General features: G+C 39.1%; 1 non-coding gene and 1 pseudogene across 1 annotated transcript; both read right to left on the bottom strand.

Annotated features, from left to right (window-relative positions):
- Positions 1–2,171: 2,171 nt before the first annotated feature.
- The window catches only part of LOC140699894 (formin-2-like), an 87,188-nt pseudogene continuing 61,444 nt past the window's right edge, over positions 2,172–27,915 (bottom strand).
- On the bottom strand, positions 16,954–17,062 carry LOC140699956 (U6 spliceosomal RNA). The gene has a single exon (XR_012078181.1). It is a non-coding gene; the product is annotated as a U6 spliceosomal RNA (small nuclear RNA).

Consider the following 27,915-nt stretch of genomic DNA (forward strand, 5'->3'; position numbering starts at 1 on the left):
AACTTTTCAGTAGGTCCTTAAGACCCTTTGCAAGGATGGCTTGTCATCTTCTGATTCCATGTCCCTGAGCAACTTATGTTCTAGCTATATCAGATTTTGCAATCCATTTCTTGTCACTTTTTAGGTTACTTTTCAAAATCCAATTTACATGTAATTTTCCAAGAATATTTAAACATTCCTTTTCTGTGTTTCTATATTATCTTATTTACATAACTAAAAGTACCTGTATACTGTATAGCGGTTATTCACAGAAGTATTGGTCTTCTTATTAGTCTATGAACTAGAAGGAAGGGTTTACGTTTTTATTTTTTATTTTCTATTAATTTAATAAAAGTTGTTGAATGATAGGTATTAGACTATAATATCTCTGAGATTCCTTACTGATCTAAATCTCATAAATTTTATTTTTCAATTCTATTTTATGAGACATCCCACCCTTTAAATTCACAAGTTGCTTTTCTAGAAGGTATTTGGGTAATAAAAATCAAGAATCTGAAAACAAATATTCATTGCCTCTGATCCCATAATTATCAGAATCTATATTAAAGAATAATCAGAGCTATAGTAAAAAGGCTGTCAATAAGGATGTTCAACACAATGTTTCTCAAGAGCAAGGAAAACTGGAGTCTAATTTCTTACAAGAATCAAATGACAACTAAATTACAGTGCAATCATAAGATGGATTATTATGAAATCATCTTAAAAAGATTTTGAATTACATTAAATGACACGGGAAATGCTCATGTTATAATTTTCAGTGGGAAAAAATGTATAAAAGTGAATAGAGATTTCCAGTCAAATGGAATGAAAAATTCATAGGCTGAGCCTTTGTGCTGCTGAAAACACATAGCAATGAATGAGAACATAAAGAGAGAAAACCAAGCCACACAGTGTGCTTTAAAAAAATGATAATATCTCTTTGGACCAGAAATAGCAGAGAAGCCCAAGTTAATAAGCAGTGTGGAGGTGAGAGGTCACTGGAGTGTGCACATGGAGGAGAAGGTAAAGATCTTGGCTTATGCAGAAACTGGTAGGGGGAGAGGTCACACAGCAGGGAATGGAACTGGACTCACTACTGGAAACACAGAATGTGACTGGGCTCCACACTCATAAAAGGAGGGTCAAAACAGCTATGGTCCACACACAGCTGTGTGCCTAGGGCAGCGAGGTCCAGTCCCTCCCTTGGCCTCTGTAGAGGCGCCCTCTGCCCAGCCTCTGCGGACGGCCCTGGCCACTGTTTGCAGGGGACGCCTGTTAGAATACACTGTTTTGGCTGTTTCCAACTTGCCGTGGCCCCTTCGGGGCAATCGCAGGAGACCCCCATGCTGGCGCCCACTGTTCCGCTCGCCCCCCACAACCGAGTAGGCAAACGGGGAGACCTGCTCGGAAGAGCCACCCAACTTTTCAGGAACAGCCTCCCACCCAACCACCCACGCAGCCCCCGGGCTCCCTCCAGCGGGCCCCTCGCTCCCGGCACGAGGAAGGGGTTGCTCCCCTGCCCCCAAGCCATCTAGACTGTTTCCAAGAGTGAGTGTGATGGTCAAACGTCTGTACACACCAGGGGCTCCACGGACACCTGCTGGTGGATTTGCTCAGAAGATGGGTGGGGAGGGGGCGCCCTAGAGGAGCGGAATACATAGTATGGATAGGGGGCTGGGGGGCGGGTAGGACGGCAGGACCATCGGGGGGACGGGGCGAGATAATGAGTTCCGGAGACTTGAGGGCGGGCTCGCAGGACGCCAGAGGGGACAGGCGAGGCGCCACCTGGGACCGCGCGCCGGCGAGGGGCGCGCCCCCTTTACCTGCGTCTCCGGCTCCATGGCCATTTCCTCGCTCCGAGGCGCTGGGACTGAACTGACACCATCTGAGCGAGCCGAGGCGAGGTTTGAAAGAGGAGGGAGCAGGCACGAAAGGGAGGGGGCGAGGAAGGCAAGAGGGAGGGAAGGCGATGGGGAGTTTGTCTTGGTCTTTTGTGCGGACACCTCCCGGATTCCGCACCCGCACTGGCCTCCCAAAAGAGACGTGGGGCCACTGAGCGAGGGACGAGGCCATCCCCCAGAGCGCCTCGGGGCCTCACGCCTTGGAGACCGCCCAAAAGGAGCACCCCCACCCAACCTCAACCCCGCCTGGAGGACGTGGGGACCGGGCTCACCTCGGGGAGGGAGCTTAGGTGAGCTGAGCGGGGCGGGGGTGCTCTACTCGTCCGCGCGAGGACAGTGCAGGCTCGGGGGTTCCTAGAGTCATCGGGCGCGGCTTGTCCAGAGCAGGCGAACTGTTGGGTCAGAATGTGCTCCTGTTCCTCTATTCTTCCTTTATTGCCCTCTTTTGTAATGGATGGATACATAGATTAAGTAGATACTTAATTCGTTTGTACTTTATTCAGTATTTGAGCCCAAATACTTTATACTGTATTTGAGTCTTCTTAGTGGTTAGTCTAGGGCTTACAATATTTATTTTAATTTACAAGAATCTATCTCATATTTATACTGACTTAATTTCAAAAATATAGAAACTTTACTCCTCTATAGCTCCATTCACTTCCCACCTTTTTATGTTACTACTGTTATACATACTATGTGTGTGATTTATATATGGTACAAACTGTTATAATTATTAGTTTATATAATCATTTGCCTTTTAAAGAACTTGAGAGAGGAGAGAAGTACACTTATAAACTATATTATATTAATCTTATTTACCCTTTATTATTCTCTTCATTTTTTTCTGTAGATTTGAATTACATATGGTGTCACTTCCTTACTCTAATACAAATACAGCTTTTGTTTCTACTAGTTTGTTCTCAAATATATTACGTCTATATGTCATAGGCTCGATAATATACCTATTGTTTTATGTACTTCCTTTTAAAGTTAGTCAAAAGAATAAAGAAGAGATGTGCAGCTGTATTATATTCTGTGTAGATAAAAATTATGTTTACCAGTGATTTGTGTCTGTGTGTGCATGTAATTTCAAATTATGGTCTGATGTCATTTACTTTCAGAAATATAAATTTATATTTTGGTTTAAATAAAAAAGTTTTAAATTAAAAACTAGGGATATAAATAAGAACAGTAATTTTTCTTCTAAGTCTTAAGTTTGTGTCCTCCATAACTGGAGCTATTTTTCAGCTTAGGTCACACAGAGGCACACTGTGAGCAATCAGTCTAGTGTCAACAGCATCACCTCCTACAGGCAAAAGGTAGGAGCTATCATAAATGTAACTACACTTTAAAATAAAAAAGAAATAAAGTTCTCCTTTGCACTGGAATAGTCCAAAACCCTGTTGCTGTCTCTAGTAAAGAAACATACATTCCACTATGTAGAACCAAGACATCAAAATTAACTTCAGGTCTAATTTATCTAAATTTACTTCTCAGTCTTATGTCTAATGTGAAAAACCTAAAGACTTTTACTAGGAAGACAAGAAGAAGGCACATTCAGCTAAGGGAAATGAATACCAACAGCCTGCATTCACATTACTGAAACCATCACACGGAACTTCCCACACACAGGAGAAGCTTGCTACTCTGCTGGCTGATTTACTATGGTTTTAAATAAGACGCAAGGAAATCTTTGCTCATGGCGCTATCTTCAAAAGTAATCCCTTACTATATTTAATTTCTTGTAACAACATATAACGGAAAAGACTCTGAAAAGAAAATGATGTATATATGTATGCATATGTATAGCTGAATGACTTTGCTTTACACCTGCAACTAACACTGTAAATCAACTACACTTCAATAAATTTTTTAAATTCATCCTTTAATCCTCTGTACATATCTAAATAAAATAAACTCTTCAAGGTCCACTTCAAGTTTCATCTCTTCCAAACAGTCTCACCCTAAGTCCAGCTGACTCATTCTATTCAATTCCTGACCACAGACAGCACATTTTGTGACATGATTAGATAATGCTGGACCCCATGGGCTGTTCTGTAATAAATTAGCCCTCCAGAGAACCTCTGTGCTCTGCCTGACATGGCTCCTGCTTTTCTCTGCTGTTCTCCCTGCAGAAATGGATAAATCGTGTTCCCATCAGGTCAAGAAATGGGTGCATCCCTGAAAGTAATTGGGGCCCCCTCTCTTTCCAGTTTCCCAGGTTCTCTGCAGTAGCTGTGTCACTCCACTTTAGCAGTATTGACAAGACACACTCTCATCATCTGAACAAAAATCTTCCCTCACTTTTGCAAGGATGAATTTTAGTTTCCATAAAGAATTTTAAAAGACAATAAATCTTAAGTAAATTTCCCCCAAGCCCTTTTTTCTATGCTGATGGATCTTAATAAACAGAACATTTCATCTGTTGAAAATTAATACCCCTTTCTAATACATCTAGTCCAGCAGAACATAATATCATCATATTAAATGTAATATAAAGTCCAAAAGAACTAAACATCACCATCATTGTTAAATTTTTTGCAATTCCAAAGTACATTTAATTAAATATAATTTTCCTAATACATCTAGCAAGGTCAAGGATCATCAGCCTAATTATATTTCCTTTTTAATATGCCATTAGGCTCTTTGCTTATTCAGTCTTTAGCCATTTATTTTGAAGTATAAAAATAATATTCTGGCTGAAAGAGGATTTTTTACAAACAGGTTATTTTTGCTGCATTCTTTGAATTGATTGGGTATGCTCTATAAATAGTTACAGGAAAAGCACCTTCAAAAAACAGTGATTTTTCAACATCTAAAACAGACTCAGATTCCACAAATCATGTGTTCATCTTAACTTATAGCCTTGTATTTTGATGTGGTTTTCTATGTAAATACATTTTAAGGCTTGCAATAGGAATGTATTCTATTAAAAATAGATGTTATGTTAAAAGTTACAAAGTACAAAACATTTATGATGCATTCCTCAAAACAAATCTAAATTGTCTTACTATAAAATGTTTGCTATTTCACACATTCTTTTAGGTCTAAGAGACAAATAGCACTGTCCAACCCAAACACACCCCTGCCAGCTACAACAGGACAAATGGACACCAATGCACAACACGAGACTTCTGCTACTCAGAGTATCACTCAGGCCATCATCCTGTGAGCCCTGAAATACCCACTGATTATGATAAGACATTTTTAATCTAAAAAATAAACATTTTCAATAAGTAAAAGTAAGCAGATTCACAGATAAAATTCATACCTCTCTTTTCCTTTTCCGACCAACCAATCTTACAGCAGCAGACAACATTTGAAGTACAGCACACATGATTTCCCAATGTCCCAACATGATAAGGGGAAGCTTTTTAACAGCAAATACTATTTCAGATAAGAATACTTAGAGGCTTTACATTATACACTCCACATAGGAACATTTAAGCAATGAATGCTTCTTTTCCCATTGTTATTATGAACTTTAACAACACACAGAGAAGCCTTTCTGGAAATTAGATGAGGGGGTGGGAAGGGATAAATTTGGGATTTTGAGATTTGCAAATGTTAACCACTATATAGAAAAATAGATAAAAAGACATTTCTTCTGTATAGCACAGAGAACTATATTCAATAGCTTATAATAACCTTTAATGAAAAAGAATATGAAAATGAATATATATATATATGCATGACTGTGACATTATACTGTATACCAGAAATTGAGACATTGTAACTGACTATACTTCAATTTTTTCAAAAAGATTATGTTTGTAAATTTCTGTATAGACTGGAAGGTGCCAAACAAACTTAATAATGATAACCAATAAAAATAAGAACAACCAAAAATAAACAAATACATAAATAAACATTTGGCATATATGAAAATCAATACAAATCCAAGTTATTTTTAAAATTATCTATTCTGATTCTGGTTTCCATATGAATAAAATACCAAACTTACACTCATATATAACAGTCCACATCCATACCTATGACTTCATGATTAAGAGAACAGACTCGAGCCAGATGGCTGAAGTCTGCACCCAAGCTCTGCCCTCTACTCTCCTGGGAACATTGTGATCCCTCTGCACCTTGGTTTTCTGGACTATACACCACAGACAATGGCGTCTACCTCACAGGATCATGAGGATGAAATGAGCTAATGTTAGATTGCTAGGACAGTGACTGGCAGATGGTAAATAAAGCCCAGTGACCTGGAGGTTTCCATGGTTGTTATGACCGTTGTTGTCATAATCACCACTATGATTATTTCTGTTGCTGAAGCAGCTGCTACCACTACTGCTGTGTTCACCAAAATATATTTGCTCATGACCTCATTTGACATAGGATGAACCAGAAACTTCTCTCTGAGGCCATTCTTACTATCTAAATCATTCCCATGTAAACTCTCCCACTTTCCTGCTCATAGGTTCAGGTTAAATTTAAGCTTTATTTGGACATGAAAGATCCCAAGCTGACTTAGGATCATTATCAACATTACAGTTAGGGAATTACCCTTTTGGGTGAGAGGAGACTCAGCTACATGTTTACTAGCTCTAGGGCATTCCTTCAAAATGGGCAAGTGAGATAAACAATGTTTTGACTATACAGCACAGGGAACTATATTCAGTATCTTTTAGGAACCTGCAATGAAAAGAATATGAAAATGTATATATGTATGCATGTGTATGACTGAACTATTGTGCTGTACACCAGAAATTGACACAACATTGTAAACTGACTATACTTCAATGAAAAGAAAAGTTAAGACATAAACAATGGGCAAGTGTATATATGTGTGTGATGTTTTAAGCATGGACCACATATGAGACTGGTTTTCTATCTTCTTGATTCCTTAAGAGACAGGGTTACTGTTGTGCCAAGTTAGCAGGTTGGTGTTTAATTCTGATCTGAGTCATGCTTGTTTGCTAAAGGAGAACTGTGTCAAATCACAGTCTGATAAACTCCCATATGCCTTCCCAGCTAATCTCATTATGCTTCATATACCTCAAAATGCAGAAGGGCAAGCTAAGAAGTCATCACAGAACTCAAATATAGATTCTATGAAAAGTATGAAATCCTCTGTCTTTGGTTCCTTGGAGGAGAAAGGGTTTAGAAATACAAGAGATCCATCATCGTAGCTACTCTAGGCATCCAGAGAACAACCTCTTTCTCATTCTGCCAAACAGCAGTGTGTCCAGCTAAGGAATCTTCTGTTATCACACTGAAAACATCTTTTCTGAAAGTAAAAACAGCACAGCCACCTCCTTAAATCGCAGTGCATTTGGCCACAGTCTTACTTTCAAGAAGAGGACAGATCACAGAAAATTATTTGGCTATTTTGAAATATTTAAAGAAAACCAGAATTTGCAGCTTTCATTGTATATAAGAAGAATAGCTTGAAATAATTCTATAAACACATTCCAAGGCATTAAGGCTATTCATTTCCCTGGAAATGGATCATGAGGTACTAAAATGTTTGCACATGAAAAGAGGAATTACAGGTCACACAATTTGAACTGTGCAGGTCCACTTACACACAGATGTTTTCCAGTAGTAAATCCTGCAGTACCACACGATCTGAGGTTGGTTGAATCTGTGGACGTGGAAATGAGGATGTGGAGGGACTCCGTACATGATGGGCTGACTATAATTTACACAGAGCTTTCTGACTGCACAGAAGGCTGGTGCCCCTAACCCCGTGTTGCTCAAGGGTCAAATGCATTTGCATGCATCCTTTAAAATCTCAAGTAGATATAATGGATAGATTTTTCTTCCAAATACAACACAGGTAAATAAAACTAGCTTTCTTCAGCAATATAACACTTTGCAACAGATTTTTCTCTCACCAACATATGGAAAAAAAATTCCTTATCCCTCCAAAAACAGACCTGACAGAGCTGAGTACAAGACCCAGGCCAAAGAGATGCCGAGCAAGCTCATGACGAGTCATGATGGAGACTGTTCCACAAACCCTCTCTGAGACAGAAGGTCAACAGCAGTGTCACCATCAACAGGTGTACATTACAGGACTGGCAAAGTCTTACCCCCACTTTATGAAATGTCCTAGTGACAGGGTGAGGCGACTGTGCTGAGATGATGTTCAACACAGACGCACTGTTCGTATGCTGAGGCCATCCCATGCCAACTAGTTGAGTTTGAAGTCTTAATGATTTGGACATGAATCTTATTCCAGTAAGCTTAGAAATGGAATGTCAAAGAAACCACGAAATCCCATTCTCAAGGACAACATATGAGGCATCTGCCTTATTTCTGTTCACTTAACAGAAAAAGTGTGATGGGAGGTGGGAAGGGCATGGTTTGCCTTTTTGAGAGTTTCATCTCTAGACAAGAGACATTTCCTATCATATCTGCCAGCTCGTCAGGTGACAACCCGGCTGCTTCCTTTTTCATGATGCCTGTGCTCCCCGCCTGTATTCCTTGCCCAGACAGATTTTCCATCTCTGATACAGCCCAAGAGAAGAGACATGAAGACTCAGCCTAAGCATGCTATCTGGAATACACCATAGAAAAGACTTTTTAAATGTTTCCCTCTGGCAGAAAAATGTGGTTTTCCATTCACCTTTATTCCACCAACAAACTCACCTTGGCCATATTGATTATTATGAGATGAATGATTTTTTTTAATCTTTTAATCATTATTGGGCATAGTCACTGATATTTATAAAGTCCTCCTCCTGCAGTCAGCTGGCTTATTTGTTCAACAATATTTATTCAGTGCCTACAATATGCCAGGTTTACCATAGTTTCTGACCTAAATTCACCAGCAACCGGCTGTACCACAGTAAATGGTTCTGAAAAACTGGATTGCATAATATTTGGATTTGCATCATTCTCAGATTAACAGAAATGCCTGGGGTGAACTGCCCACCTACTCAGATAGAGTTTCCATGCAAATCCATTCCTACCTGCCTGGATTTTGGAGCATCTGTCTGGTAGGGGTTATCTGCTCTGAAATAAAATATTGAGAGGAACAACTGTGGGTCGCACGTCTAGCTACAGATTCCAGGTTAGAGGCAGAAATTCAAGGAATCACATCACCCCATTAGTTGTGGCTCATGTGGGGAGACTGCGCCAGGAGAACACTGGGGACTTCAGGCCTCACTTCTCTCCCTTTCCCTGACCTGAAAAACCTAAGCTGCTCACCACTCCTTCCTCTGTGTGCTTCCCCCTCCCCTGCAAAGGTGGGAAAGGTAGCCACTCCCCATTTCAGGGTGAAGGAGGCCCACCAGTAGCAACAGCTTCCATCTGGGCTCATTATTCTGGGATTTTACTACTTTTTCCTGATGGTTTACTAAGGACTGGGTTCCTTGCTTGGTTTTGTTTGTTTGTTTTTGCTCACTGTTACCTTTCTTTCCATCCATACTAGCACTCAGATGGATTTCAGTCAAGTGACAATTTATTTCTAGACAATGTATTCTAGAAATAAGCAACTTCTGGGACTTTGAAAATAAGCTTTGTGAGACTAAGAATAAAATAGTCAGAATATTGTCACTTGGTGGAGATGATTTTTTGTTGTTTTATTTGGGAAACTCTTACTTAACCACGTGCTCTAAAATTCTATCCTCTGCTATCTGTTTACGGACTGTGCAGGTTACAGAGCCCAGAAAATGATTTCAAAGATTTTCTGTAAGGAAAGTTAGCACTTATGCCCCAAATACTGTCCAACTTCAGAAAACACATGGGTACTCACTTGTTTAGCCTTGGTCTTTGTGATGGTATCAGAAATAATTTCTTCCTCTCCTTTATAGTAGTTTTGGAAAATAATTCCTCAAATCCGTGACTATCTATGGATGGCTCTTCAATTTTTTCCCAAATAAGTGAAACACTGGAGTCTCTAAAGTTAAGCAAAAAACCAGTAAGAGAGACATCAAGCGAAACTCCAAGACAACATGGGGAGCATGAACAGAAAGGACTAGGAGGAGAGGGTAGAAGAGAAAACAATAGTAATTTTGGAAAGAATAATTTCCAGGAATTCTCAGTCATCAAGTCATTATGTAAAAACATAAATGGAAAACCCCTCTCAGGATGGCTATCAAGGCAGGAAATGTTTGCCATCTCACAATCTCAACTTGGCTCATCAGCTTTGTGGATTACTCATGGGCTAAAACGCAATCATTTTATGACCCACAGTGTCCCCTCCCTCTTCCTACCACTGCCCATCTTTCCACGTGACCTGACTTCTCAGTGACTGCAGACTCACGTGGTACCACCTAAAAAGGGTAGATCCATTTTTTTAAAAGCAAAAGAAAAAACAAAACAAGACAACTTCATATAACGCATATGGATGAAGTGAGTTTGGGTCACAGTTTGAAATGATGCATCAGCATATATAATTGATGTGGCAAATTATTCAGAGAATGAGCTGCAAAGCATGAAGTATTCAAAATATATAGATTCTTCTCCTCAGAATGATTCAGTGAAGAGAAAATAAATATGAGAAATGAGAATGAGCCTGGTAAATACCCTATTTCTAACTCTGTGAGACACCAGGCAAATTTCAAAGAATCCTGAGAATTTAGGACAAAGAAGTCCAGTAAAATTTAAAGTGTATGTTTTGTCTCCCACCAGCACATTCCACAGCCACGTCACAGCACTGTCCCAGAGATCAAGAACACAGGCTATGGTCTGTGCATTGATAAGCAATATGCCAGCAGCATACCTAGTGGGAAGCAAAATGTAACTTTTATAAAAATCATATAAATGTATAATTTTATGACCTCACGGTGTTGCTGATCTTCTGTAGAAGTACCATGAAGTGCTCAGAACTAAATCATTTCACTCATGGAGTGTGGGTGTGTGTATTTTTGTGTAGCATGTTTCTGAAAAGACTACAGCAAACAAAATGGAACAGTAGCAATGTGCCTTAAAAGGGATGCAGAAAGCATCCTCAAGACTCAGTTTGTCTAAGGATTTGATTCACTTTTATAAGCTATTTGTCAGTGAGGTTCTGCAACTAGGCAACAGAGCCTGCATGCTAAGAAAAATATATGCCTCTATCTTTAAAAAGTCAATCAAAAACTATATAGACAGAAATCTGCACATTGACATATGTCATTTGTTTTATCCTTTGGATACTTCTGGGAAAAAGTCTCAAATTTTAAACAGCAGATTGCTTCATGGAATACTGATGTAAAAATCTACAGGCAAGCTTTAGAGTGGTACTTGGGAATACATTAAATTGTCACTTTCCCAAAAGTTTGAAAGGAAAATGCTTCCCTCATATTGACAAACTGTGGAAAGACGGACTCCCATTCGTGTTACCTTTTACTGTGTAGCTGAATTCTGGTCCAACAGAGAGGCTTCATTGGCTGTCAGGGTTCTATTGGCTGTTTCCTACTCCCTTTGTCCTGGTTCATCACTAATCCAAACAAGCCAGTTGGCAATGGAGGAGGAAGACATCCACACACTTGTGGTGCTGGTGGTGGGAGAGGGAGATCTGATCCAGGAAGCAGAGAGGCTGGTAGGGGTAGGGGAATGCCTGTTCCAGGAGGGGTGTGGGGGAGGGGCTGGAGGAGGTGGAACCCCCATACCTGGCAAAGGAGGAGGTGGGGGATTCCCAACATCAGGAAGAGGAGGGGAGAAGGTATCCCTACACTGGGAAGAGGAGGGGGAGAAAGGATTCCCTCACCAGGAAGTGGAGGGGGAGGAGGGATCCCCACTCCAGGAAGAGGTTGGGGAGGGGGGATCCCCACTCCAGGAAGAGGAGGGGGAGGGGGGATCCCCACTCAAGGAAGAGGAGGGGGAGGGGGATCCCCACTCAAGGAAGTGGGGGAGGGAATGGCAGCATCTCTGTACCAGGCAGAGGAGGAGTCGAGGGGCCTGCTGTACTGTGCAGAGCAAGCCCTGTCATGCCAGAGCATATCCCATGTCATGGGAGAGGGGGGAGTGGGGGGGCACTGGGGCCAGGCCAGGCATGGAGCTGGAGGACTGTGTACAAGGCAGAGGTGGTGGGGGTGCGATGTCACGGCTGTTTTCAAAGGAGGAGCAAACAGAGTGCTCCTGGCTGGCTTCAGACTCAGTATGAAGAGAAGGATGGGAAGGCTGAGCCCTGGCCGTTCCTTGACCATCAATTCAGGGAAAGGGTGGAGGTGGTGGAGTCTGGCTGGACTGATGTGGGTTGAGCTGTACAGATATTTGCCTTGGAGACACAATCAAAAGTACCTCTGAACAGAATTTTGTCTGAGGTCCAGAAGGTGAGGACGGCACCGCTGAGTCTCCACTTTCAGCCCCAGGTGGGCCTGGGGGACACCCTGGTCGGGCACTAACAGAAGGAAGGGTCAGAATCCTGCCCTCTTCTTTCGGGGATGTCTGGATTGACTTTGCCTGTCAAACCCTTTTCTCCTAACCTGAGAGCTTCCAGACAGACGTCTTCTGAAGGTGCCACTGCATTCTGAACCCCGTGAGGGCCAGTTGCCACCTCCATGTCCACAGCAGGGTACTGCTTCTCTAGTTCAGCTATTTTGGTCCTCAGATCCTCAATGGTCTGTTCCAGTTGCTGAATGACAGTGGTCTGGCCCTCAGACTTCATATCAGAAACTTCCTGAGGGGCAACAAAGACATCAGAGATAAATATAAAAAAGGAATACTCAAAATACCAAAAAAAAAGAAAGATAAAATTAAGCAAAATATATCTGTTTGGTTATAATACTTTCAAAAGATCCCTCCATGGGAAGATACTATCAGTATTTGTATGTGTTGCCTCTTATCCACTCTCAGATTTCAGAGTGGTGACACACATTACCATAAAGTCCTAAGGTCCTTGTCTAATCCTTGAATGAAATCATGGAAGACAAGTAGACCCCTGAGGAGAGGGGAGACAATTCTGAGTGACGAACCAACTTACTTCCAAGATACGCTACTCTCTTCCCTGCCTGGTAACACCTGGTAGTAGAATGTTCCCTAAAGACATTTTAGATTCTAAGTTTTAAAGTTAGTCACTTCCTTTAAGAGGTAATCGCTAAAAAGGTCTTCAATAGGATCATGTGAGATACTTGTGATTTATATGGCCATGGGCGTATGTCTTATGTGCATGAATACTGCTTATATCATGTTCACTCTAATTCAAATATTTGACCCGAGGCATTTCAGAAAGTGGTACCTTAGACTCTCCACAATTTGTCAAGGTAGCTGAGAGCAACTGTGCCAACGTATGAGTCACCCTCACATCCAAATGGTGCCCAGCTCTCCCAAGGCATGAAATTTACCAGAACAGTTTAAGGGAAAAAATGCTTTCCTACCCAAATCAAAGGGGAAAGCCCGATGGGTAAATTAAATAGGAATAATAGATGAGTAAAAATAAAAGAGAAGGAAGAGGAATGGGTAGAGAAAAAGGAGGAGAACAGAAACAAGAGAAGGTACCAGAGAAGGCAGCACAGACTCCAGCTGTGCGAAGCTGCAGTGTCAGGCAGCTGCTCACACAGGCTGGGAACTAACTGCTCAGTGGGGGCTGGACTGAAAAGACGAGAGGGAGCGAGTTCTCGTGCTGCGAACTGTTTCTCCAGAGCTTCCCAGGGCTTTTCAAAGATGATCCCAATAGAGGCCGCCGTAAAGAGCCACAGACCACAGACACAGACATTACTATCTTCCCCACGTGGGAGCCTGAAGCTGACCCTGCACACCTGCTCTTTATCTACTGAGGAAGAACAGTTAACAGGTAATATAAATATGATATGAAGTGTGAAACTAAACTTGTATCTTGCTTGTCAAAAACTAAATCAAAAACAAAGCAAAATAAAAAAAACCCTATCAAATCGCTTTACTATTTATAAATCCAAAACAAATACCTAACCCATTTGCAGTGGAAAAGCTACGGGCAGACAAGACAGAAATGCATATATTTACTATAAATGAAGTATTTTGGTGCTATGGGTGTATTTGTTCAAAATCTTCAGAAGTAGTTTTTTTTCTAACGGGAATAGGAAAGGTCTAAGCTTAACAGTCTTAATCCTAACCCATTACCTCTTCCCTAAAAACGCTGTATTTACTACAACATTTCACCTGCTGAAGGTCATTTATGCTGCTCAATGAGAGCTAAAGAGAAGCTGCACCTTCAGAGACACAGCCCTGCCAGGAGGCCCTTACTGCCCTGTAATCAAAGAACAGCAGGTAGCTCTTACTGCGCAAGGAAGCTGCAAGGAACACTCATTTACTGTGCAACTAATTAAGGAATATAACACACCTTAAACAGGCAAAATTGTGAGGCTCTTATCATTTATATGTAAATGTAGGTATTCATACCTATATTTAAAAAAAATCTAAGTTACTATTTTTCACCAATGTCTACACACAAGACTACAGTATTACAATGCATAGTTTGGGAAATTAGGCCATATATTCTCTAAATAGCCCATAGCAAAAGGAATAACTTTAATAAACAATCACTAATATCCTGAGAGTTAATTCCACTCTCCAATTACAATGCTACAAGAAATCACAAGCCAAAAATCTAGCTCCCAAATTCATCCAGAAAGTACAAATATTCAAAATTTCTTCCTGAACCTGCATTAGTAAACTATATAGAGTATTTTCATTTTTCCAGAATAGCCTTAAAAGTGACCATTAATAATTAATAAGTATTTTTTGAGTTATCCTAGAATGTAAATAATGCTCTCATTTTCCCTTTTATGGGAACATATGAAAAATTACTTGAGGAAACACATTCAAGTAAATTCTAGTAAAGTTTTCCAAAACTCAATTTAAAAATATATTTTTATTGAGGTATAATAAAAATAGAATATTATGTAAGTTTCAGGCATACAACAGTGACTCACAATTTTTAAAGGCTATGTTCCACTTACAGCTATTGTAAGATATTAGCTATATTCCCTGTGTTCTACTATATATCCTTATAGCTTATTTGTTTTATACATAGTGGTTTGTATCTCTTAATCCCCTAAAAATATTTTGCCCCTCTCTACCTCCCTCTTCTGATTGATAACCACCAGCTTGTTCTCTATCTCTGTGGTTCTGCTTCTTTTTATTATATGCATGTTTGATTTATTTTTTAGATTTCAAGTATAAGTGGTTTCATACAGTATTTGTCTTTCTCTGACTTATTTGAATAAGCATAATAAATTCCAGGTCCTTCCATATTGTTGCAAATGGCAGAATTTCATTCTTTTTTATAGTTGAGTAATACTCCATGTGTGTGTGTGTCAGTGTATATCATATATGGATGCTGAATCCAGTCAAAAGCTTTTTCTGCATTTATTAAAAAGATCATATGGTTTTTATTTTTCAGTTTGTTCATGTGTATTACATTGATTGATTTGAAGCTATTGAACCATCCTTGCATCCCTAGGTTAAATCCTGCTTGATCATGGTTCATGATCCTTTAAATGTATTATTGGATTCACTCTATTACTATCTTGTTGAGGATTTTTACATCAATGTTCATTAGTGATATTGGCTTATAATTTTACTTTTTGTGTGATATCTTTGGTTGTGGTTTCGTGGTGATGCTGGCAAGGTCAGGAGTGTTCCTTCCTCTGAAATTTTTCAAAATCGTTTGAAAAGAATAGGTTAACTCTTCTCTGAATGTTTGATAGAATCCATTTTTGAGGCCATTTAGTCCTGGAGTTTTGTATGTAGGGGTTTTTTTTATTATTATTTTTCCCTTTATTACTGACTCAGTTTCATTGCTGGTAACTGGTTCTGTTCATATTTTCTATTTCTTCCTGGTTCTGTCCTAAAAGATGGTACATTTCTAGGAATTTGTTTATTTCATCTAGGTTGTTCATTTCATTGGCATGTATTTGTAGTAATCTCTCATGATCCTTTGTATTTCTGTGGTGTCAGTTGTAACTTCTCCTTTCTCATCTCTAATTTTATTGATTTGGGCCCTTCTCTTTTCCTTGATGAATATGGCTATGGCTTTATCAATTTTGTTCATCTTTGCAAAAACCAGCTCTTAGTTTCATTGCTCTTTTCTATTATTTTTTAAGTCTATATTTCATCTCATTCTGCTCTCATCTTTATGATTTCTTTCCTTGTACTAACTTTGGGTTTTGTTTGTTCTTCTTTTTGTAATCCTCTAGCTGTAAGGTTAGGTTGTTTATTGAGATTTTTCTTGTTTCCTGAGGCAAGCTTGTATCACTATAAACTTCACTCTTGGAACTGCTTTTGCTGTATTTCATAGGTTTTGGATCATTATATTTTCCTTTTCATTTGTTTCCAGGTATTTTTTAAATTTCCTCTTAGAGTTCTTCAGAGATATATTGGTTGTTTAGCAGCATATTGTTTGGCCTCCACATATTTGTGGGTTTGGGGTTTTGTTTGGTTTTTTTTGGCAGTTTTTTCTTGTACTTGATTTCTAGTCTTGTAGCACTGTGGTCAGAAAAGATACTTGATATTTCATTTTTCTTAAATTTACCCAGACTTGTGGCCTAGCATGTGATATATCTTGGAAAATGTTCCACGTGCACTTGAACAGAATGTATTATGCTTATTTTGGGTGAAAACACTTTGGGAGTGAAAACACACTCCCTTTCAGTCTGTGTGTCTTTAGATCTGAAGTGAGTCTCTTGTAGGCAGCATATATATGGGTCATTTTTGTATCCATTGAGCCACTCTATGTGTTTTGATTGGAGCATGCAGCCCATTTCCATTTAAACTAATTATTGATATGTATGTCCTTAATGTCATTTTGTTAACTGTTTTAGGGTTGTTTTTGTGGGTCTTTTTTTGTTCCTTTTTCCTTCTTTTGTTTGCTTCTCTTGTGATTTGATGACTATCTTTAATGTTATGTTTGGATTCCTTTTTTTTTTTATGTACCTATTATATATTTTTAGATTGTGACTACCATGAGGTTGTTTGTTTTTTTTTTAAATTGAAGTATAGTCAGTTACAATATGTCAACTTCTGGTGTACAGCCTAATGTCCCAGTCATGCATATATATATATACATATATTCATTTTCATACTCTTTTTCATTAAATGTTATTACAAGATATTGAATATTGATATTCCCTGTACTATACAGAATAAATTTGGCTTTTGAAATCTATTTTTATATATAGTGCTTAAAATTCACAAATCTCAAACTCCAAAAAATATGGAATGCTTCACATATTTGCATGTCATCCTTGTGCAGGAGCCATGCTAATCTTCTTTGTATCATTCCAATTTCAGTATCTACATGCTGCCAAAGTGAGCATCCATGAGGTTTTTATTTAGCATGCAATATATACATGTGATTGTTACAAGTTTGCTGACTTCTTAATTTCAAATGCATTTTAAAAATCCTGCATTTGTACTCTCTTCCCCTCATGATTATTGTTTTTGATATAATATTTTACATCTAATTTATTGTTTGTATCCCTTAACTGCTTATTGTGGATACAGGTGACTTTACTACTTTTGTCTTTTAACTGTCCTACTTGTGTGTGGATGATTTCCTACCTTTACTATATGTTTGCCTTTACTGATGAGATGCTCACTTTGTGGGCAGTGTATCCATAGTTGTAGGTTTTTCCCTTTCATCAATTTTAATGTTGTGTAACTCACTTCTGGCCAGAAGAGTTTGTACTGAAAAGTCAGCTGATAGCCTTATGGGAGTTCTGTTGTTTGTTATTTGTTGATTTTTCCTTGCTACTTTCAATATTATCCATTTATCTTTAAGTTTTGTCATTAATTTAATTACAATATGTCTTGGTGTGCTCCTCTTTGGGACTCTTGTGCTTCCTGGACTTGGGTGACTGTTTCCTATCTCAGTTAGGGAAGTTTTCAGCTAGTACGTCTTCAAATATGTTCTCAGTCCCTTTCTCTCTCCCTTCTCCTTCTGGTACCCCTATAATGTGACTGTTAGTGTGCTTGATGCTGCTCTAGAGGTCTCTTAAACTATCATTTCTCTTCTTTCTTATTACTCTTTTTTCAGTTAAGCATCAGTGATTTCCTCTGTCTTCTAGCTCACTGATTCCTTCCTCTGTATCATTTAGTCTACTGTCGATTCCTTCTAGTGTATTTTTCCCTTCAGTTATCATATTCTTCATCTCTGTTTGGTTATTCTTTATATTTTCTAACTCTTTGTAAAAACTCCTTTCTTGTTCTGTGAATCCATTTTCCTCCCAAGTTTCTGATCATCTCTACCATCATCACTCTGAACTCTTCCTCAGGTAAAATATCTCCACTTCACTTAGCTCTTCTGGGGTTTTATCTTGTTGCTTTGTCTGGAACATGTTCCTTGCTGCCTCGTTTTGCCTAACTTTCTGCTTTTATTTTTATGTGTCTGGTACAGTAGCTGCATTTCAGGACCTTGCAGAGGGGTCCCGCTGCAGGAGACATCCTGTGTCCCAGCAGCACACTCCCCTCTCATTATGCAAGCTCTATGCTGTATGTTCCCCCTATGAGGGATGGATCATTCTATTGTGGTGGGCTGGCTATGTGGGTAGGCTTCATTGATTCCTGGTCCACTTAGATGCCAGGTTCTGCCTTGTACACAGGCTGCTGGCCACTTGTTGGCAGAACTGGGACACAAGAGAGCTGACTGCAGAAGCTGGGGAAATGCTGGGGCTAATACCAGCTCACTGATGAGCAGAGTCAGGGTCCAGGTGGCCCCAGGGTTGTTGCCCACCAACTGGTGGGTGACCAGGTCCTGGGGCAAGTACCAGAGGAAAGATGACAAATCTATTTTATTCAGCATACTAAGTATTTTATTTTACATATCACCAAATTTGACATTATTTTTTTAAAATATTGCTTCAAACCTGTAAATTAGCATAAGTGGTAGAGTCTGCCATCCACTTTGGCTGAACAAGTGTGTACAATAAGTTAGCCAAAATTCTTTCATTTCTGTATAATCTTACATGTGGGTGATGTTAGTTATTTCTTATAAATTGCTTGATCACTTGAATATCACAAAATACAAGCTGCCATTAAAAATAATACATTCAACGAAGTATTTTCAAAATAAAGAGTATCTGGTTCCCAGAAAAAGAAACATTACTATAATATTAAGGCCAAAACTGTCAAAAAGAAAGCTAAGATATATTCATGGAAAGCTTCTGCTGAAAAGTTAAGTTTGCTCATCTTTGAAACTTTTGAAACTTCACTATGTTTACTATGTAATTCATTTTCTCTAATATTCAGATTTTCAAGTTCTGCTAAATTCTAAGGCCATATTACTGGCAAGTTAGGATACCTCTAGATAGCTGTAAAATATGAATTCTACTCTTCACAGACACATACTTATTTCTTAACTCTTTATTTCTCAAGCTGTAAATTCTGACCAGTCTTAGGTTTTGGAGAAAACCAGTGAGATTCCAGATTTCCAATAAGCTAATACATGTTATTATTCTATAGGAAAATAAACCCAGATTTTAAAATAGAATAAGATTATGCACAGAAATAAAGTACAATAAATTTCAACTTTGAAAAGGATTTACATTTCCCTGATAATTAGTGATATTAAGCATTTTTCCATGTGCCTATTGATCATTTGCTTGTTTTCCTTGGAGAATTGCTTGTTTAGGTCTTCTGCCCATTTTTGGATTGGGTTGTTTGGTTGCTTCTTATTAAGTGGTATGAGCTGCTTATATATTCTGGAGATCAAGCCTTTGTTGGTTTCATTCACAAAAATTTTCTCCCATTCTGTAGGTTGTCTTTTTGTTTTACTTATGGTTTCCTTTGCTGTGCAGAAGCTTGTAAGTTTAATTAGGTCCCATTTGTTTATTCTTGCTTTCAAAATGTAGAATAGATAAACAACACTACACTGTATAACACAGGGAAATATACAAAAGATCTTATGGTAGCTCACAGAGAAAAAAATGTGACAATGAATATATATATGTTCATGTATAACTGGAAAATTGTGCTCTACACTGGAATTTGACACAGCATTGTAAAATGATTATAAATCAATAAAAACGTTTTAAAAAATAAAAATAAAAAAGTCTCAAAGGTAAAATTCTTAAGAAAGAAAAATATACAAATTCTTGGGAAAAACTCAAATGATCACAAGGACAAAATAAATAAAACTCTCCTTTGCAATTCAAAAAGAAAATTTCAACTTTGAAAAGGAATTTCAAGAAATAAGGGAATATCAGAAAATATGGTAACTGGTAAATAACATACCTAGGGTGTGTTAAATGAGAACATTTTATGGAAAAGCATTTCTCCCAGAGCACTAAAAAAGCATTTCTGGAATCCTTACAAAGGAAACGATGAGCTATTGAAATTGTAATATTTTTGAACTGGAATGGAAATGACAAATCACTTCCAAACCCTTCACTGCCTAGATGCGAAATGTGAGGTGGAGAGGAGAGGGATAAGTCAGAAATCATAACTGGCTGGGTAACTTTAAACTCCTATGGCAGCAGTTGATAATTTGATTGATGGAAAGGTTAAAGTCACCATCATTAGTGAATGACCAGAGTGGAGGTAATAAACAGCATGTTTAGATTTGACACAACACTGTAAAATGATTATGAATCAATAAAAAAATATAAAAAAAATAAGTAAACAGCATGTTTAGGAAAGGAGTCAGAAAAAAATGGAAATAAACAGCCTTTCTGGTTCCCTCACATCTTCTGAATTTTCTCTCCCATGACCTGTGTTGTGGCAAGGTCCTGCACTATACTCCAAAGCAAAACATTCCTTAACTGTCTGAGTTAGTGCAAGGAAGGAAAAGAGTCTGTCACAGCTTCCCTTCATTGATGATCCACGCAAACAACACAGCTTAGTGTCTCACCTCCCAGCTGCCTCCCTGCGTCAATACCCAACTAGCCTCCAACATCATAAAAGTTCCAAACAACAAAGCTCACAGAAAATCAAATGCAATGGCTTGGGAATGTTACCCAGAGGGGCAGAGCTATACCTTCTGACCCTGCTGCCACTTGGCTGGAACTGCTGTCCTGGTGACCCTCGTGTTCTCACTGCCAACACTACAGCTCCAACTTAGCCTTTATAAAGACTGCGAAACTATTTCTCACTCCTTCCTTCTTAAAATCCTCTCCTCACTTGGCTTCTATAATTTTACACTCTCTCCACATTTGCTTTTCTCTTCTCTCATTTGAATTTTTTTGGAGTACAGTACCAAACTTGTAGTAATTCCCAAGACTCTGTCCTTGGCCCACAATCCTCTCTTTCTGTGCTAGAGGAGATCAACAATTTTATCATCTTAAATCTCTCATCTCTGTACTGCTGATTTGCAAGTTTTCCCCTCTCAACAATACTTCACTTCCATATTGTGGCTGCATAGTTATCATTGCTATTTTGTTAAATTTTATCTTTTATTGAGGAAAAATTGACATAATATTTCTATTTGATTACTTTCCTTTTTCTTTATATTTACAATGCATCTTATCCTATAAATAAATATCATCTCTCTGCCTTGCACTTTCTCGAGGCTTGGCAGTAGCTTTGATTAATGTTTCTAACTTATTAGCTCTTAAACTTGATGTGCAGCGGAATCCCCTGGAGGGGTTGTTTACTCACAGACTGCTGGGCCCCACCCCCAGCGTCTCCAGTTCAGTAGGCCTGGGGCAGGGCCTGAGAATTTGCATTTCTAACCAGTTACCAGATGATGCTGATGCTGTTCCTCCAGGGACCACACTTTGAGAACCAAAGCCTAAATTTATACTCTAGATATGGTTACCAAATCCATTAGTTCAGCCTTTGGCTGCTACTTTTCCTTTATCACATCAGCACTTTAGTTCAGAATCTCCCCACTTCATAATTGAGAGTTTTAGGATCTGGTTCTCCTGATTGGTTCTAGTCTCCCTCTTCTTATCATATGACATTTTCTCACAAGGTCCTTAAACATGAGTTCATCATGGTACATCCTTGCTCAAAGACTCATGGCTCTTATGTTGAGCATAAAACATTATAAATACTCTACCTGGCTCATAAGGTCTTTAATAGCCTGTAAAAATGTGGATACCCTAATTACCTCCCCTGCCTACTGCCAAGGGCTACTGTGAGGGTTTAATGGGATACAGTCGGCTCCCCTTATTCAGTTATGTTGTATGAAGTCAACGAGAACAATGAATTAGTGAGCACTGAACCGCTGCTTCTGGGGAAAAAGTGTTCAGTTCCCACAAGCCTCCAGCTACATTTTCTAAAGTCACCTTATATAATATAATAAATATATTTAAATTGTATTAAATGTATACATTGTATGTAACACACACTTTCTCTGTAAGGCACTCCGCAGCCCTCCTGCACCTAGGACACTGAACAGCACTGCAGCCCTATGCTTGGGGGCATTTTAAATGGCCAAGTCATCAGCAGAAAGCACAAAAAGGTGGAAAATGTGGCACTAAATAGGCAGCAGAAAAGACATTTATTTACAGAATTAGCTGAAGCAAGAAGGCAGAGTGTTGCTTCATCCCACCGTGGCTGGGGAAGACGCATGCCAGGTGACTCAAGTTTCTCACCACTTTGCGCATGTCTGCAAATGAAGTAAAGGGCCTGCAAGCAGTGGTTTCAGGGCTGTAAATAAATTCTAGCTAGTTGTCAGGCTTACAAATACAGAATCTCTAATTGATGAGGATCAACTGTGCTAAGAAGGCAACTCTGGAAGCCAGAGTACTGCTCAGACATGACAATAATAATGACAAAATATCAGTTAACATTTTGAGTGCCTACCATGTGCCAGGAGTTCTTCTAAGCACTTCATGAAAATTAATGCATTTAAATCTCACAGAAACCTATGAGACAGGAGTTATTACTATCCCCATTTTGTAGATGAGGAAATTAAGGCATAGAGAATAAAAAGCATGGCTGAGGTTCCCCAGTTAAAAGTGGGATAACTGGGATTTGTGCCCAGGCACACTGGCTCAGAGCCCAAAACTCAATCACTATGTTGTGAATATAAGCAAAATTTCCACCTCTCCCCAGTAAGCACCTCTGCTTGAGTCAGCGTGGTCACCAGTATGTTTATTCATTCATCAAACATTTTCTGATCTGCCCAGAAATGTCAGGCACTATGTTAGATACTGGAGGGGCAAACAGAATATGGAGAGTCTTAGCTCTAAGGAACCCTACTGCCTCTGAGACATGCATGAGGCGCCAATCATGGGAAAGTAAGGCAAGTGTAGGGATCCCAGAAGAGACATCAAAAGGAGTCTCTAGACTGAGGCCTCTCTGGGAAAGTGTCTAAGAGGGAGTGAAGTTTGACATGAGTTTAGATTAAGAAATAGAAATTCAGTGGATTAAAAAGGCCACTAGGATTGCAGAAGAAAAAAAATGTAAAAGGCAGACAGGAAGAATGCTAAAGTTTTCAGAAAACCTGCCTGTCTTTTCAAGGCTAGAACAAACTAAACAGGCAGGAAATAGCGAGGGATGAGGCTAATGGCAAGGGATGGCAAGGGAAAGCCTTGCCCGTCAAACTCCGGAGTCTGACTCTTCTCTCAGAGCCTATGAGCAGTCATCAAATGGGTCTGAGCAGACATCGGATACAAATAAATCTGAATTTCAGGAAGAAAGTTCTGGAGGACTGTGGGGGAAAGATCAGGAGGGGTTGGGACTGGAAGTGATGAGATCTGCTGGGAGACAGCTGTGGTGACCCGACACGGCTGAGGCTGGGCTGGGGCTGGGCTGAAACAGGGCTGTGGGGCTGCGGGGTGGCAGGACAGGCAGGAGCACCAGAGGGGGACCGAGATGCTGGAGGAATGGAGTGAGCAGCCTCTCACAGCCCCAGGACCCTTGCACCTGTCAGTGTCCTCCCTGCCTCAACACCACATTCACTTCTACTTCTATATCTTCACTCTCTTCTCCATCTGCAATACTCTCTCTTCTTCCCTCCCTCGGTTCAGAAGTGATGACTTTGAGGACTTGATCGAAGTTGCACCTTTCCTAAAAAGCTGTCCTTAATTACAATTTCCCAACAGTTCCCTTTTATTTTAATTCTGTAGTGCAACATACACTAAATACCTTGACAAAATCACATCACATCAAGCAAATCATTTCATATATACAGAAAAGCCCAGGACCTTACAATTCTTTGTATTTCCTTCTGTACCTACCACAACTACCTTGCACATAGAACATCAACAGATGTCCAACAAAGTTCAGTGAAAGATAAACATCCTTTATAAGCTAAGAACTTTTATCGGCCAGTTATCAATTTAGATCAGCTGCTTGAACAATTTGCCTTTCTCCCCAGATCATTACCAACGTTGCCCAACAGAAAGGAACTTCATACCCTCTGAGGCTCTGTAGGGCAAACACACAGCTTCATTTCACGGTAAGCCCTATGGCCCCAGAGCAAAGAAAAACATTGTGTGACCTCTAATGCTTCTTTCATATTCTCATCTCAAGTTGTAACTGCTTTCCAGGTGCCTGCTGCTTTTCATTCTTAAAATTGACAGAATAGTTTCTCTTATTTCTTTATTTCTAACACTAAAATGTCTAATTTTTTTCTCTTAGAGTTTCCATAAAATAAATACTTTTCAGAAAAATCCTGTCTGCTTCTTAATGCATTATATTGAACACCTTGCCAAAGTGTTACCCATTTTCAAAACTGGTTCCTCCACAAGGGTGTCCTTGTGTCTCTGCCCTCCCCAGCCACGCCTCACCCCACTCTCCGAGGCCACACCTCGCCCTCCCCAGCCACATCTCATCCTCCCCACGCTCACTGAGCCAAAGTGTTTATCAAGCACCTAAGAAAGAGCAGAGTCTGAGGTAAACTTCAAGGAAGAGTAACCCGTGTTTTGGGGCCTCAGCCACGCCTTTGCCTCTCTTCTTGAACCCCTCTGTTTCCTACTCTGGTCTATATTTTAGCTGTATGCTTGTCTTGTGAATTGTGGTTTTGTGGGTTTATAATTAAATTATGTGGATTCTATCCTTTTTTGCCTTACAGTTTATCAGGAACTTAACATTAAACAATGATTTTTCCAACATTTTGATATAACTAATAAATTCTAATAAAATTCAAGTGACTTGTTTTCATGTCTCCATTTCTATTTCTTCAGAATTGCATTCCCCACACCTTTCTTTTGATCTGAGCAATTCTTTTTTTACTCTTTGAACCTGTCTCTGCCAAGACACATGTGAGTAGTCCCTCAAGTACCACTGACCAGGCTGCTCCTCATTAGTCACATGTGTTTCCTTGATTTCTTCCTAAATAAAGATGTTTCTGAAGCTGATAATACATTGTACTGAGGGGTTGTTGTATACAGAGCCCTATAGGAGATACTTTAAAAGGAGAACCAATAGAAAAGAATATTCAATCCCTCGATTAAGTCTGCAGCCCAGTTAGGCACTGCGAGGTTGAGAGGGCCCGGGGGGACTGACCAGAACAGGACCCCAGGGGAAGAGATTAAAGCCGATTTCAAAGAAGGTTAAAACTGGAATGAGATAGGATTTTGCCACTCCCCTCAAATCAGAAGCATTTTTCTAACCTTTGAGAATGTATTTGCATATAAACTATACAACATATGTGATAAGAGAGTATTGATCTTATTTAATTTCTTTTAATTATCCAGCACTTTGTCATAGATGTGGCTATTCACAATTAATAAATATCATAATGTGTGGGCAGACCTAACTTTAAATTGCTTGATGTTATCAATTCTTGCCCCAAAGTTGGAGTTTTTAAAGATCAAACTTCATTCTATTTACCTTTCAACTAGTCCATTTAAATTAGAAAGATGCTAAGAGTTTTAGGAAAATACTTGAAAGCACACATCTTATATATAATTTCAAAAGCAAAAAATAAATGAAAAACTGGGTGGTAACCAGTTTTGGTACCATATGTTAATCTTTAAGGTAGGAGCAAATGTTTTTAGAGAATGACATTTGGCTACAATAGTTATATACTGTAAAAATGTAAAAGAATTTTCAGTTTATAAATGGTATTTCAAATGCCAAAGAATAAAAAAAAACAGAACTGAGAATCCTATTTCACTTTTATGAAATAACTCTTTAGACACAGCAGATTTTCAGAGCAAATTATTTAAAATTAAAATAATCAGTAAGTGAGGTGTAAAGAAAGTAGTTTTAATTTAAAACTTCCTAATTCCATAGGCGCATCTGTACAAGCACCCAAGGAGCAACAGTAGTTCTCTCTCTTCATGTGAGTGCTGACTGGGTTTGCTCTGAGCATCACTGCAGCCTTTGACTCCTTTCAGCTGAGGAAAGGCTTTAAGAGCCATGCTTCTTCCAGGGATATGGAGCTCTCAGAATTATTAATTACAATGAGAGAGTCAAAGTCAAAACCCATTCAACAAATACCAGCGTGCTGCTCAGACTGAGAGAAGAGGTGCCTGAACTGGCATCTGAAGAAAACCCCAGAGGGAGCCCGGCACCTGGCTCCACGCCCTGGCTGGGTGGTCCTGGGTCTCGCGTTGCATCACCACCTCAGAGAGGGCAGGCAGCCCTGGAGGGCGCTGAAACCTCTCACGTTTATTATTCACACAGAGAAAATGGGCTTAAAACCCCCCATTTCCTTCTGCAGGGGCAATTTACAGAGATAAAGACTGTCATCTAGTAACTAAGAAGCAAGGTGCTTTACAGGAAAAACAGAATGGTCAGGTTTCTTAAACAGTAATGAAGCACCAGAGCTAGCATGGCAAAGTTCTGATAAAACTTAAACATGGACAGGTGACCTGACCGGTTTCTCTCTATGCCTCTGAAGCATCTTGACATCAGACTCTTATAAATGGTATAAATATAATAGAATAATGTAAACTTGTCACCTCATCCTTTGATGATTTTGGCATGAGATGGTATTAAGCAGCCACAGGGCAATGACCCATGTAAACGTACAGCTTTTATCACAGTGGAGATAACATGAGGTATAAAGTCAAACAGATCTATGTTCAAATCCTGGCTCTCACCCTTTTATCAGTTTTTTGACCTAAAGCTAGTTATATCCTATAAACATCATTTTCTTATCAGTTAAATATCAATTATAATAATTACTTCAAAGGATTATTCTAAGTGTTGCATAAGATAATACAGTAAAAGAATAGGTGCACAGAATGTTGGCAATTAATTCTGGTTTCCTGAACCCATTTTATGGCCAGTTATTTAGCCTCGTATGACACAGACAAACATCATCTAAAGAAAGAACCAGTCCCGAAGTAAACTTATGACAAAGAGTCAGTGATTCCAAGAGTAAGTGATATCACTGCTGAGTGCTTGACCTCAATTACTTCCAAATATTGTCACCTCCCAATTAGTGTATTACATTTTCTAGCTTCCAGACAATTCACTGGCAACAAGGAAATGAGAAGCTGTGAAATTTAAATCAGTCTATTTCACCATTGCGTTTCCAAGCTGTACCATCAGCTGTTTTTAAATCACCCAGTTCATCAGGTTTTCTGCTTATTATTGGTTCACAGCTTAAGAAAAATAGAAAGTCACTATAATTTTATAGATATGAATATCTACCTTGAATTATAGCTGGAATCTTAATATATAGAGCAATGTTGTATGTGCTTTATCATTGTTGATTGTGTAGAACACTTTTTGTCCAGGTTTTCTTTGGCATTATCATATATAACAGAGAATTCAGTAAGATATGGCCTGGAGATGAGAACTAGAAAAATCTAATACATTAGCTCAGATTAGAACTTAGTCATGTCAGAAAAAGAGTCACAAAAATAATGAAAAGACATTATAAATATTTTTCTTAATTATATCTCACTTTATTTCTCTTTACCGCTCTTTATTTTTCTAAATCGTATTCTCTATCAGCTAATCATTACACAGTAATTAACATTCAGCTGAGCCCACCACGCCTCTCCAAGTCCCCTAGCATCATGTAGGTTTCTGCTCTAAAAAAAGAAGCTGGGAAAACCTGTTTTATGACATTAACATTAAGAGAATCTTTACTCTTATGATAATGACCAATTTAGCCATATTTCTGAAAAGCACAGGAATGGACATATGAAATGAAGTTCTCAACTAATGTTATAGTCTTTTTTCTCCTCCAGGAGGAGCAAACTTTCATGTATGATGCAGGGCTGCTTCACTTGAAGAGGGAAGCCATTTTATATTTGGAAAAAGTCTCAAAAATCAGCAAACTATTTGATTTTACAGAGATGAACACTATGCCCTAGATAGC

The sequence above is a fragment of the Vicugna pacos genome, chromosome 11 (genome assembly GCF_048564905.1).
Source record: "Vicugna pacos chromosome 11, VicPac4, whole genome shotgun sequence".
Classification (NCBI taxonomy): Eukaryota; Metazoa; Chordata; class Mammalia; order Artiodactyla; family Camelidae; genus Vicugna; species Vicugna pacos.